Source organism: Canis lupus, chromosome 16 (genome assembly GCF_048164855.1).
Source record: "Canis lupus baileyi chromosome 16, mCanLup2.hap1, whole genome shotgun sequence".
Classification (NCBI taxonomy): domain Eukaryota; kingdom Metazoa; phylum Chordata; class Mammalia; order Carnivora; family Canidae; genus Canis; species Canis lupus.
This window is the reverse complement of record NC_132853.1, coordinates 14,079,668-14,093,154: the sequence shown is the minus strand read 5'-3', so window position 1 is coordinate 14,093,154 and position 13,487 is coordinate 14,079,668. Positions and strand designations below refer to the sequence as shown.

Here is a 13,487-nt window from a genome sequence, read left to right as displayed (position 1 = left end):
CTTGGACTTAATTCTCTTGTATTAGAATCTAGCATCAAATGCTTTCCTTTAAGGGTGCCTGCCCAGTGGGAGCCAGCGCCCGGTGGTCGCGGCTGAGTATTACTTAGTTTTCAGGAGGGTCTTCTGCTTCCAGGTGGGAGGCGGGGGTCGGCGGGATTATCTTTCTTAAACCTTGGGGAACGCCGGGAAGGCTTGTTTCTCCTAGAGACGCCCGCCACCTCCGCCAGGCCGCCAGGGAAGGGCGCGCGCAGGCCGCGGAGGACGACGCGGGGGACGACGCTCTGCGGAGGTCCGGGAAGGGTTATCCGAGCACCAGCTTCCCGCTGCCTTTCAGTAGCCGAAGTCCCGCCTTTCCCGACTCTCCATTGGCTGCGCCAGCTTGGGTGCGCGGTTTGGGCCAGGCCCTCCACTCCCATTGGTTAATCCAACGGGAGGTCCGCCCCCAGGACTTCCCATTGGCTGCTGGCCCTGCGCGTGCTCCTTAGCTCTCGCGCTGGCGTCAGTGGCGGAGCCGGCTCGCTGAGGGATGGTCTTAGCGTCCCGTACCGGTGTCCGGGTTAGATCCGCGGCAGCGGGGCCGGAGGAGCGTCAGGAGACGGCTGGGCCTGGAGTGGAGTTGGGGGCACCCAGTAGAAAATGGGGGTGGGGAGCAGGGTCGTGTTGGACCTGAGATCCGGTGCTCTGCCTGGGCGAGGGGAGTCTGGGGTGCAGTCCTGATGGGGGGGGGGGGGCGGCGAGGGGGGGGACCCTGCGGGGGAGACGCTGCGGGCCGGGGTCGCCGGGTCCCGGACGCCTCCCCGCACGTAAACCAAACACGTTAAAATGCACCACGCTCCACAGGAAACCTAGCTGGTGCGTGGCTGTGCAAGGCTTGAGTTGCTGTCCACAGGCTCACGTGTTAGGTTTTGTGGACATTGAGATAAATATTGAGTCATTTTGCAGGTTTTGTTCTTTGATGCAGGTGATAGGTTTTTCCCCAGCACTCGGTATTTTATCAGTCCTCGGAAAGGGCGTAGGCCCAGCGCCGCGGCAGTAGCGCTCCCCGGCCCCCCTTAAACACACTGCGGGTTTGGCTGGGTCCTGGGGCTCACCTGCGTGCCGGGAGCAGCCGGCCCAGCCTGTCTGCTGACCCCAGAGCTGGGTGCTGTACAGCAGAGACGAAAGGGTGAGGGAGCCCACCCTGGAACGGAAACTGGTGATCCTTGCTGAACAGTGAAACGGAGGGTACAGGGGATTCCTAGGTGGCCCAGCGGCTCAGCGCCGCCTGCAGCCCGGGGCGTGATCCTGGGGTCCTGGGATCGAGTCCCGCGTCGGGCTCCCTGCATTGAGCCTGCTTCTCCCTCTACCTGTGCCTCTGCCTCGCTCTCTGTGTTTCTCATGAACAAATAAATAAACTCTTAAAAAAACCAAAAAAACAAAACTGAGTGTAGAAAATGCTCTATAAATCAGCCAGGGCTGGGCACAGAGGCGGTGGGCTAGACACATGGCTTGTGCGGAGAGGTAAGAGGTTAGTTGCGGCGGGCACTGCCACATTGGCAACCTGGCAAAAACTGCTCTGGCTGGATCACGGGCTATCTGGTTGGGTCACTGTTCCGTCACCCATTTCTTTTCTTTTCTTTTAAAGATATTCATTCATTCATTCATTCATTCATTCATGAGAGTCAGAGAGAAAGAGGCAGAGGCCCTGGCAGAGGGAGAAGCAGGCTCCATGCAGGGAGCCCGATGGTGGGACTCGATCCCTGGATCCCAGGATCATGCCCTGGGCTGAAGGCAGACGCTCAACCACTGAGCCGCCCAGGCGTCCCTGTCACCCATTTCTGGATGACAAAGAACATACAGCCTTAGGACAGTGACCAGGTAATTTTAAGTAGAGTCTTATTCCATAATATGTAGATAGACACACCGTTGGGCCAGAGAATCTGTGGAAGAAAGGAGTATCTGCAAGGATACACATCAAAACTGTTGGCAGTGGGTTACTTTGAGGACATCAGAGCAGATACAGGGGGTGGAAGGGTGAAGACATTTTTTTTATTTTGACAATTTTTTAAAAAGTAATACATATACTGGAAAAAATATAAGCTGCATAAGGAAGTAATCAGTGAAAAGTCTGTCTCTCTCCTACTCTGGTGTCCCTGTTCTTGAGTATCCTTCACAAGTTTATGTAAATAGGTATTTATGAATACAAACTCCTTTTAACTTTTGCACATTTGCATTGTTTGTTTTTGCAAGCAAGCCAATTAAGTCGATGGGGACTTCATAACATGGATTAATCAGAATGGGGTTATACTTCTTAATTTCTAATAAAATGGCATCTTAGATATTTGGCTCAGGGTGCTCAGAATATGCACTTCTAGTCATTCTCAGAGCTGAAATCTGAAATGTGTGAAAGAGGGAGAGAGAGATTCTTCTGTTGAAAAGATAATTTTGGCTCAGAGGTAAGTGTGTAGCATGACTGATGGTGAAGATTATTGATTCTACTGGATCTGCTTCGTGAGAGGGTTCATGTCTGTTCAATTTTCAGTTGCTGATAATCCAAAGCTAGGTTGTGCTACTGTGTCAGCCCTCTCATCCTGAATTCCACCTTGGATGGTTGTGTGAATGCATAGACTCCAATTTGATAAGATTTCTGAAGACTCACGTGATCAGGAAGTAGCAGCCATGTCTTGTGTCAGTTGACATAGGGTCTTGGTCCTCACACATCTATGCATTCATTCAGTAAATATTTATGAAGCATCTACTCTGTAGGAGGCAGTGCTTTACCTACTGGGGAAGCTGGTAAAAAAAAGTAGATGGATGCCCTTCATCAGCTGAAGGCCAACTGGTAAGGAACAAAGGTAGATGTCAAGAGGTTCTGCTTTCGAATATTTGATACTCTGATTTACCTCCCGAAAGTACGCCGACTTGGCAAGTTTTAACTTTTACATTCTCTAGTCCATCTACTCCTTATACTTCTTTTAGTGCCCTGTGCAGATCCTTTCCTTCACCTGGGACAATTTGATAGCTTCCTAACTGGTCTCTTTTAACTCTTCACCTCTGTTATTTAGAATGTCACTTAGCACAAAGCTGAGCATAGTCATTCCCATGCTGACACTGCATGGGCTCTTCATTGCCCATGGAATAAAATCTGAGCTCTCTAAGTGGCCCTAGGGTACGCTGGATGACATTGCCTCTACAAGTCTATGAAAAAATGGGGATGCACTGCCCAGATCCCATTCAAGAACAGACTTGCTGTTCAGCTGTGGGGAGTGCAGCAGTTAGCAGAGAGCCTCCAGCTATCAGCTCCTAGAGGCTTTGCCTCAGTTACACAGAGTCTCCTGGCCTGAGAACACATCTTTCCTAGGGTAATCCACACCTGGTGACCAGGACAGGTGGGAATATAAAGAGTGTCTATTTTGGGGATATGGGACAACCCTGATGGTGGGTATTCACTTCAGGTTTCTCTGTTGGTTGACTAATGCTTTGCTGGGCTTGCTTGCAGATTTGACTTCATCTACTCAATCAAGTTTCCTCCCTTGTCCTTTCTCAGGTGTTGATCCCTAATAAGCACCTTCCATGCCAAACTCCATCTTGGTACTTGGAGAACCCAACTTGTGACATCGCCTTAATAGCTTTATCACCCAATGCTCTAATTATTCCAAACTGCTTATGACTCTATATGTACCCTTCTATTTAAAGGTCCTGTATTTTTGTTTCTGCCATACCCTTTTCCTCATTTCTCTTTTTACTTTATTTTTATGGCCATAACTCCTTTCTTCCTGTCCTCCCAGACCCACCTCAGGGCTCCTGCCTCCTTGGCTTGGTTTGCTTTTCTGCTCTCTCACTTCTCTGTGTTTCAGAATACTGCTGTACTTTGTGGGTACATTGCAAAGTATATTTTTCACTTAGAAGTGATGGACTCTATGATACCTGTGTGGCTCAGTCGGTTAAGTGTCTGCCCTCCTTCAGACATGAAGCTCAGGTCATGATCCCAGTATTCTGGGATGGAGTCCTGTGTCTGGCTCCCTGCTTGGTGGGGAGTCTGCTTTTCCCTCTTCCTCTGCCCCTCCCCTAGCTTGTGCTCTCTTTCTCTCACTATCTCTCTCAAATAAATAAATAAAATCTTTAAAAAATAAGTTAAAAAATTAAATGTTTTTTGCCTTTTTTTTTTTTTTTTTTAAAGAAGTGATGGACTCTAGAGCATGAAGCCTACCCAGGACTACCTGACACAATGATCAGTTGTGGTACTGTACTGGGAGCAGCAATAGTATAACCCCCTTGGGTCAGGTAACAGTGATGGGTTATTTGACTACAGGTGGGAGAGAGAAAGTATAGAGGTTGGGTTGGAGATAGAGAAGTGCTCTGAGTAGCTGGTGAAATCTGGGGAAAATGAAACACCAATGCCCAGAAGACCAGCTGCTGAGGTCGCTTATCTCAGCTAAATTCTTATTTAGATCCAGCTCTTAGTGAAAACATTGCAGAATGCAAGCTTCCATTGTAACTTCCACCCCTACCCAAGCAGGGGATACACAAAGGGGCAAAGGACAGTTAAATAGGGAGTCTCAGCTAAAAACACAAGTATATACATAAGAATCACCAGCCATTTCAAAAGCACACACATCATGAAAATATAATGATAAACAATAGACAAAAACAAAAGGAAGAACTTAAACCCAAGGAAATAGACCTAATTGAGCACAAGTACAGGACTTTTAAATAAATATAATATCTTCAGAGAAATACAGCTGGGTAGGACATCCCTTGTGTACTATTTTTGCTGTAGACAACTGCCACAAGCACTTTTGTTGCAAACATTTTTGACATATAACTAATTGGCTATAGGGCAATTTTGCTATAAAAGATAAATAACTGGTTGACAGTTGGGCTTCATTTTTCCATTGAGTTAGTTCTTCCATTTTTATATTGTATAAGTTTTAGTTCTCATAATGGTCTATACGGTGGTGAAGGGTTTTGAACTCACATATTCCACAGAACTTTGCAATGTCTATCAATGAATGTGTGACAATATACCAAGAACAAACAACAGTGTAGTAAGCTTTCAAAATGCAATACAAATATGTATCTTAGTATTTGGAAACTGATCTCTCTCTTAATGAAGGAAGAAACTTTAGTGAAAAAAGAAAGTGTGCAATGCCAAATGAGATGAATGAACAACAAAAACGTATGACATTATGAGCAAGAGACTTTGGAGACAAGATACAATCCCCCAAATAAAATCAATTATATGTTCAATATTGCCATGAATCTACCCTGTACATTTTAAATGTATTCAAATATTTTGTATTTTATTTTAAAATCTCTTTAATTCTGTAATTAATTTTTCATGTTTTATATCTTTTAAAATGGATATTCCTCACTTCTTGTGATTTTATCTCTTATGGCAAAATTGTCTTATGGCCAATTAATCATGCAGTGAAAATGTTTGTGATGAAAATGCTTGGAACAAAGATCCTCATGGCAATACTACCTAGAACCAGCATATCCATGAAACAAGGACAGCGGTCATGTAAAAACTGATTAGAGGGATCCCTGGGTGGTGCAGCGGTTTAGCGCCTGCCTTTGGCCCAGGGCGCGATCCTGGAGACCCGGGATCGAATCCCACATCGGGCTCCTGGTGCGTGGAGCCTGCTTCTCCCTCTGCCTGTGTCTCTGCCTCTCTCTCTCTCTCTCTCTCTCTCTGTGACTATCATAAATAAATAAAAATTTTTAAAAAATGTAAAAAAAACTGATTAGAGATCTTGCAAATGAAAAATGTAATTGTTAAAATAAAAAAATTTAATAATTGTCCAGGTAGAGAGCAGATGTAACTGAAGACTAAAGTAGTGAGGTGAAAAGATCGAAGTGATGATTTTTCCTAAGGCATGACACAGGGATAGAGAGATATGAAATATGAAATGTTTGAGTGTGGGTGACTCGCTTTCAGCTATGACCCTGGGTCAGAGTGGAAACTTTATAGGCTCTATTCGTGAATGGGACAGAGCTTTCTCAGCTCTTTTATTTTTCATATACAGGAAGTCCACGTTGAAATTCCACCAACATGAATCCTCTGACTTCAACTGCTGGCACTATGAGAGTTAAAATCCTGTCCCCTAAAGTTCTTGGTAGTCTCAGAGGCCACTAATTCAACTCTTTACTGCTTTTCACTTCTGCCATTTGGTGATTTTTCCTTCGAGGCTTTCAAGTTTGGCTATTTTAAAAATTCAAAGTGTATTATCGAGATTTTCCACATAGAGGGAAAGAAGTGTGTTTCCCACATCTGATCAAACACAATGGCAAATTCAAACTTTTGGATTATTTACAAATTAAAATTATGAAAAATCTCAAAATACAATAAATATAGGAAATAATTTTAGAGATGCAGTCCTTAAAAAGGTTAAATATTAATTTATCTTATTGTATCACTTCTTTCTCAAAGAATGTTTAAAATGTTATAAATGGCACTGAAACATTATCCCAATTCCTTTTCCCCATTCTGTCCTCTTTTTCAAAGAACTATTTTCCTGAATTTGAAAATATTAATTCATTTAAAAAACAGTATGCCCATGACACAGTATCATAAGTAGGATTTTAAATGAAAAGTAATATATTTTTCTTTTATTTGTCTTTTCTTTTTAAAAAAGATTTTATTTATTCATGAGAGACACACAGAGAGAGAGATGCAGAGACACAGGCTGAGGGAGAAACAGGCTCCATGCAGGGAGCCCGATGTGGGACTCGATCCCAGGTCTCTAGGATCAGGCCCCGGGCTGAAGGCGGCACTAAATTGCTGAGCCACCTGGGTTGCCCAGGAAAGTAATATATTTTTCAAAACAAAAAATCAGTGAGAAGAATGGCATTGTTTTACATTTTTTTTTTCAGTTTTTCATATCTGGCTTAGTAGAAGATAGCTCATATTTGCTTCTGCATTTATGTTATCTTGTTTGAAGTATATGAAGAATACCCAGAAGCCTTATACAAACATTTAACTGGAAAGGGAGGAGTATTTTAATAGTCTTTTCAGTTAATTGTGGATATTATTCTTTGGTACTATATAAAACTTGATAAATGATAGTTTCTTAAAAATCAGTGGCAATGTGGAATCTGATACCATATTAGTGAACTTTTTGTCCTCTATGACGTTAAAACCCATTGAGTTTTTAAAAATTATATATGCATTATTGGTTTCAGAGATAGAGGTCAGTGATTCATCAGTCTTTTTTCATATTTATTTATTTACTGGGTTTTTCTTTCCACAATTTTTATTTTTTATTTATTTTATTCTTATAAATTTATTTTTTATTGTTCAATTTGCCAATATATAGAATAACACCCAGTGCTCATCCCATCAAGTGCCCCCCTCAGTGCCCGTCACCCAGTCACCCCCACCCCCCACTCACCTCCCCTAGTTCATTTCCCAGAGTTAGGAGTTTCTCATGTTCTGTCTCCCTCCCTGATATTTCCCACTCATTTTTTCTCCTTTCCCCTTTATTCCCTTTCACTATTTTTTATATTCCCCAAATGAACGAGACCATATAATGTTTGTCCTTCTCCGATTGACTTATTTCACTCAGTATTATACCCTCCAGTTCCATCCACGTCGAAGCAAATGATGGGTATTTGTCATCAGTCTTATATAACACCCAGTGCTCATCACATCATGTGATGAACATCATGTTCATCACCCAGTTAGTTACTCCAATGCATGACCCCCCATAACCCATTGAATTTATCTTGCGTTTTGAATTGATCTTTTACCCCAGTGTGACTTTGTCACATAATGCGTTGGTTATCTGAAAAATATTAACTCCCTAAGGTATATGAGTTATGTATATCTAACAAACATTCAGGTACTTCATTATATGTTGTTGACACATTCTTATTCCGTCTGTCTATCTGTATCTATCTATCATCTATCTATCTATCAATCATCTATCTATCTCATCATTGGTCTCATCATAAAAGTCTTAACATATTGGGAAGCTGCGGAGCTTACTATGACAGATAAAATTTTCCAAAATTCATATATTTGCTTGAAATCTCAAATATTATTATTGATAGTGTACACCATCAATTATTTTTCTTTTTTAAAAAAGATTTTATTTATTTATTTTTATTTTTTTATTTTTAGTTTTTTTAATTTATTTTTTATTGGTGTTCAATTTACTAACATACAGAATAACCCCCAGTGCCCGTCACCCATTCACTCCTACCCCCTGCCCTCCTCCCCTTCTACCACCCCTAGTTCATTTCCCAGAGTTAGCAGTCTTTACGTTCTGTCTCCCTTTCTGATATTTCCCACACATTTCTTCTCCCTTCCCTTATATTCCCTTTCACTATTATTTATATTCCCCAAATGAATGAGAACATATAATGTTTGCCCTTCTCCGACTGACTTGCTTCACTCAGCATAATACCCTCCAGTTCCATCCACGTTGAAGCAAATGGTGGGTATTTGTCATTTCTAATAGCTGAGTAATATTCCATTGTATACATAAACCACATCTACTCTTAACCATTCTAATCTCAGTTTTATCTTTAGTTTTATCCCTCTTTTTTCAATGTAGTGTTTATTTGTGTTTTATCTTTTTCCCTCAACTAATCTCCTACAAGTTTGTCCATTTTATTCTTTTAAAAGAACCAAACTTAAAAAAAATATTTATTTGTTCATGAGAGACACAGAGTCAAAGGGGCAGCGACACAGCAGAGGGAGAAGCAGGCTCCATGCAGGAAGCCCAATGTGAGACTTGATCCTGGAACTCCAGGATCATACTCTGAGCCAAAGGCAGAAGCTCAACGACTAAGCCACCCAGCCATCCCAAGAACCAAACTTTTTTGATCATCTATTGTATTTTGTTTTATTGATTTCTACTCTCCGTTTGTATCCTTTTTATGTTCCCTGTATTCATTCTGTTGTTCATTTATTTCAGAATCCTAAGAGGACACTTAGCTCAATAAACATGAAACTCTCTTTTTCCAATATAATCACTTAAAACAGTATTTTTCCCCTCATAACTTCATGTTTGCCATGTCCTAAAAGTTTTGACATGCATGTCTCTATACAGTGCTAAATATTTTCAAATTTTCATTTTGATTTCATTTCTAATCTTAAATTAGCTAGCATTTTGCCTCCCAATGTCCACAATTTGAGATTCTCTATTTGCCTTTTTGTCATTAACATCCAAATTAACTAAATTACGATCAGATTCTATTCCTTGATATTTGTTGAGGCTTTGTGTGTGTGTGTATGTCCTAGTACCTAATAATTGCCACAAATGTTCCATATATGCCTAAGAAAAATATTCTATTTCTAATCCCTGCATGTAAATGCCATATTAGTCCAGATCAAGCACATCAACCATGCTGTTCAGGTCTTCCATATTTTCACCATTCTTCTGTCCACTTGAGCCACCAATTGTCAAGAAAGACCTGCCAAGATTTCCTTTCATGATGATGAGCCTATAATTTTTTTCCTGTATTTATATCATATTTAAATAATATATTTAGAGATTTTTTTGAGGAACACACTTAAAATTGCTTTACCTTACTGACTTAAGTGGAGATGAGGCAAATGCAAGATTTTGGGGTGTGAAGTTATACAGTCTCCACTTCAATTCCCCGAATTACCTCATGCCAACCTCTGGAAAGCTTTCCCTAGGAACAGTCTTCCCAGAGCCCCATGCATGTCCTTGTTCCTCAGGCTGTAGATGAAAGGGTTCATCATGAGGGTCACCACAGCATGCATCACTGTAGCTACTGAGTCCTTCATGGAGTAGGTTTGGAGAGGCTGCAGATATACCATACAAAGTGTCCCATAGAAGAGGGAGACTACAGCCAAATGGGAGGCACAGGTGGAGAAAGCTTTGTACTTGCTAGAGGCTGAGAGTATTTGGAGGATGGCTCTGACAATCCAGACATAGGACATTATCATGAACCCTAGTGGGGTGAAGAAGATGAAGCAGCCTGTGGTAATCTGCACTGTGTGAATGATCTGGGTGTTGGAACATGCAAGCCTCAGCAGGATATACATCTCACAGAAGATGTAGTGGATCTTCCGGGATCCACAGAATGTCACCTTGGTCATGAAGAGCGTGAGGAAAAGGCCACAGAGGGCAGAAAGTGCCCAGCACAAGGCGAGGAGCAAAATACAGAGTCCAGGGCTCATGGCTGTGGTGTAGTGGAGGGGGCGGCAGATGGCTACATAGCGGTCATATGCCATTGTGGCCAAGATGAAGTTGTCCAGGGTCACCAAGGAGACCAGGAAGTAGAGCTGTGTCAGACATCTCCTGCATAGGAGATGGCTTTGTTCTGAGACTGGAGGCTCACTAATGTCTTGGGTTTTATATTGGTGACAAAGAAGAGGTCTGTGAAGGAGAGGTTGGCTAAGAATAAATACATGGGAGTGTGTAGGTGAGAGTTAGAGCCAATGGCCAGAATGATGAGCACATTTCCCACCACTGTGACCAGGTACATGGACAAGAGCATCCAGAACAAGATCTGCTGCTCTTTAGGACTCTCTGAGATCCCCAGGAGTGGGAACTCCGTGGCCTCACTCTGGTTGCTTCCATGCATTTCCCCAATTGCCTGCAAGATTAGTACCAACATTTACTAATTGAGTATTGAGTAAGGACATTCAGATAAGTAAAATCAACTATTTTCTTAGCATTAAAAATATCTTAAACTAAATTTTATAATTTTAAAAATGTGAACAAATTGGGATGCCTGGGTGGCTCAGTGGCTGAGCCTCTGCCTTTGGCCCAGGGCATGATCCTGGGGTCCTGGGATCAAGTCCCACATTGGGCTCCTCGCATGGAGCCTGTTTCTCCCTCTGCCTGTGTCTCTGCCTTTCTCTGTGTGTGTCTTTCATGAATAAATTTTAAAAATCTATAAAAATTAAAATGTGAACAATGAAGTAATAACAAAGAAAAGCATAACATGAAAAATCTTTATGCAACGTAGTCTTCCCAGGAAATTTTAATCTGACATACTCAATATTATAGAAGTAATGTCTATGTCTTACTTTAAATCCTATCAGTTTACAATATTCTTGAAATATTTAAAGATTAGCTTGTCATGGTTTTGATATTGCATAGATTTAAATGATATTTAAAATAGGCATAAGCATTATAGGAAATAGATATTATACAATTGGACAGAGGAGGGAGATAAGGACAAATATTGTAAGTGAAAAGAAAAAATATCATTAGTTGTTAATAGAATGGTCTATCTGGGAAACCTAAGACAATCGATTAAAATGCCATTAGAAGTAAAAAGAGATTTAAGTAGAGTGGCTAATCACACAATGAATAGACACAAAGCTAGTGGTACTCTCATAAGTATACACTGCAGTGATTAAGATTATGTAGTCAGACACTAGAATCCAGTGTGGGTGCTGCCACTTACTAGCTGTGAAACCTCAGGCCATTTAGCTGAGCTCTTTAAGATTCCATTTCTTTATTTGAAAAATGGTTCAGGAGTGGAGAAAATTAAATAGTAAACCACTTAACACAGAGTTTGCATGCAGTGAGCACTCAACAAATATTGCTTATTATTAATGTATACAGTAATCAGAAATAATAAGGCTAAAATCTAATGTGAAACAATCCCATCTACATTATCAATAAATTGATCTATGTATTAATATGTTAATAAAAATCAGGCATGAAAATATCATTTTCAATGGTGAAACACTGGGAGCCTTTCCCCTAAGATCAGGAACACGACAAGGATGTCCACTCTCACCACTGCTATTGAACAATGTACTAGAAGTCCTAGCCTCAACAATCAGGCAACAAAAAAGAAATAATAGGCATCCAAATTGGCAAAGAAGAAGTCAAACTCTCCCTCTTTGCAGATGACATGATACTGTACATAGAAAACCCAAAAGACTCCACCCCAAAACTGCTAGAACTCATACAGCAATTCGGCACTGTGGCAGGATACAAAATCAATGCCCAGAAATCAGTGGCATTTCTATACACTAACAATGAAACTGAAGAAAGAGAAATTAAGGAGTCAATCCCATTTACAATTGCACCCAAAAGCATAAGATACCTGGGAATAAACCTAACCAAAGAGGTAAAGAATCTATACCCTAAAAACTACAGAACACTTTGAAAGAAATTGGGGAAGACACAGATGGAAAAATATTCCATGCTCATGGATTGGAAGAATTAATATTGTGAAATATCAATGCTACCCACGGCAATTTACACATTCAATGCAGTCCCTATCAAAATACCATGGACTTTCTTCAGAGAGTTGGAACAAATAATCTTAAGATTTGTGTGGAATCAGAAAAGACCCTGAATAGCCAGAGGAATATTGAAAAAGAAAACCATATCCGGGGGCATCACAATGCTAGATTTCAAGTTGTACTACAAAGCTGTGGTCATCAAGACAGTGTGGTACTGGCACAAAAACAGGCACATAGATCAATGGAACAGAATAGAGAACCCAGAAATGGGCCCTCAACTCTATGTTCAACTAATATACGACAAAGCAGGAAAGACTATATCCACTGGAAAAAGGGCAGTCTCTTCAATAAATGGTGTTGGGAAAATTGGACAGCCACATGCAGAAGAATGAAACTAGACCATTCTCTTACACCATACACAAAAATAAACTCAAAATGGATGAAATATCTAAATGTGAGACAAGAATCCATCAAAATCCTAGAGGAGAACACAGGCAACACCCTTTTTGAACTTGGCCACAGCAACTTCTTGCAAGATACATCTATGAAGGCAAGGGAAACAAAAGCAAAAATGAACTATTATTATCTCATCAAGATAAGAAGCTTTTGCACAGCAAAAGAAACAGTCAACAAAACTAAAAGACAGCAAAGAAACAAACAATCCAATCATAAAAGGGCAATACATGAACAGAAATCTCACAGAGGAAAACATAGACATGGCCAACAAGCACATGAGAAAATGCTCTGCATCACTTGCCATCAGGGAAATACAAATCAAAACCACAATGAGATACCACCTCACTCCAGTGAGAATGGGGAAAATTAACAAAACAGGAAACAACAAATGTTGGAGAGGATGTGGAGAAAGGGGAACCCTCTTGCACTGTTGGTGGGAATGTGAACTGGTGCAGGCACTCTAGAAAACTGTGTGGAGGTTCCTCAGAGAGTTAAAAATAGAACTGCCCTACAATTCAGTAATTGCACTGCTGGGTATTTACCCCAAAGATACAGATGCAGTGAAACGCCAGGACACCTGCACCCCAATGTGTATAGCAGCAATGTCCACAATAGCCAAACAGTGGGAGGAACCTTGGTGTCCATCGAAAGATGAATGGATAAAGAAGATGTGTTACATGTTTACAATGGAATATTACTCAGCCATTAGAAACAACAAATACCCATCATTTGCTTCGATGTGGATGGAACTGGAGGGTATTATGCTGAGTGAAATAAGTCAAACGGAGAAGGACAAACATTATATGGTCTCATTCATTTGGGGAATATAAAAAATAGTGAAAGAGCAAGAGAGAAAATGAGT

At 41.2% G+C, this 13,487-nt stretch overlaps 1 pseudogene; it reads right to left on the bottom strand.

Annotated features, from left to right (window-relative positions):
• Positions 1-9,601: 9,601 nt before the first annotated feature.
• LOC140605645 (olfactory receptor 1D5-like) lies at positions 9,602-10,578 on the bottom strand (annotated as a pseudogene).
• Positions 10,579-13,487: the final 2,909 nt, after the last annotated feature.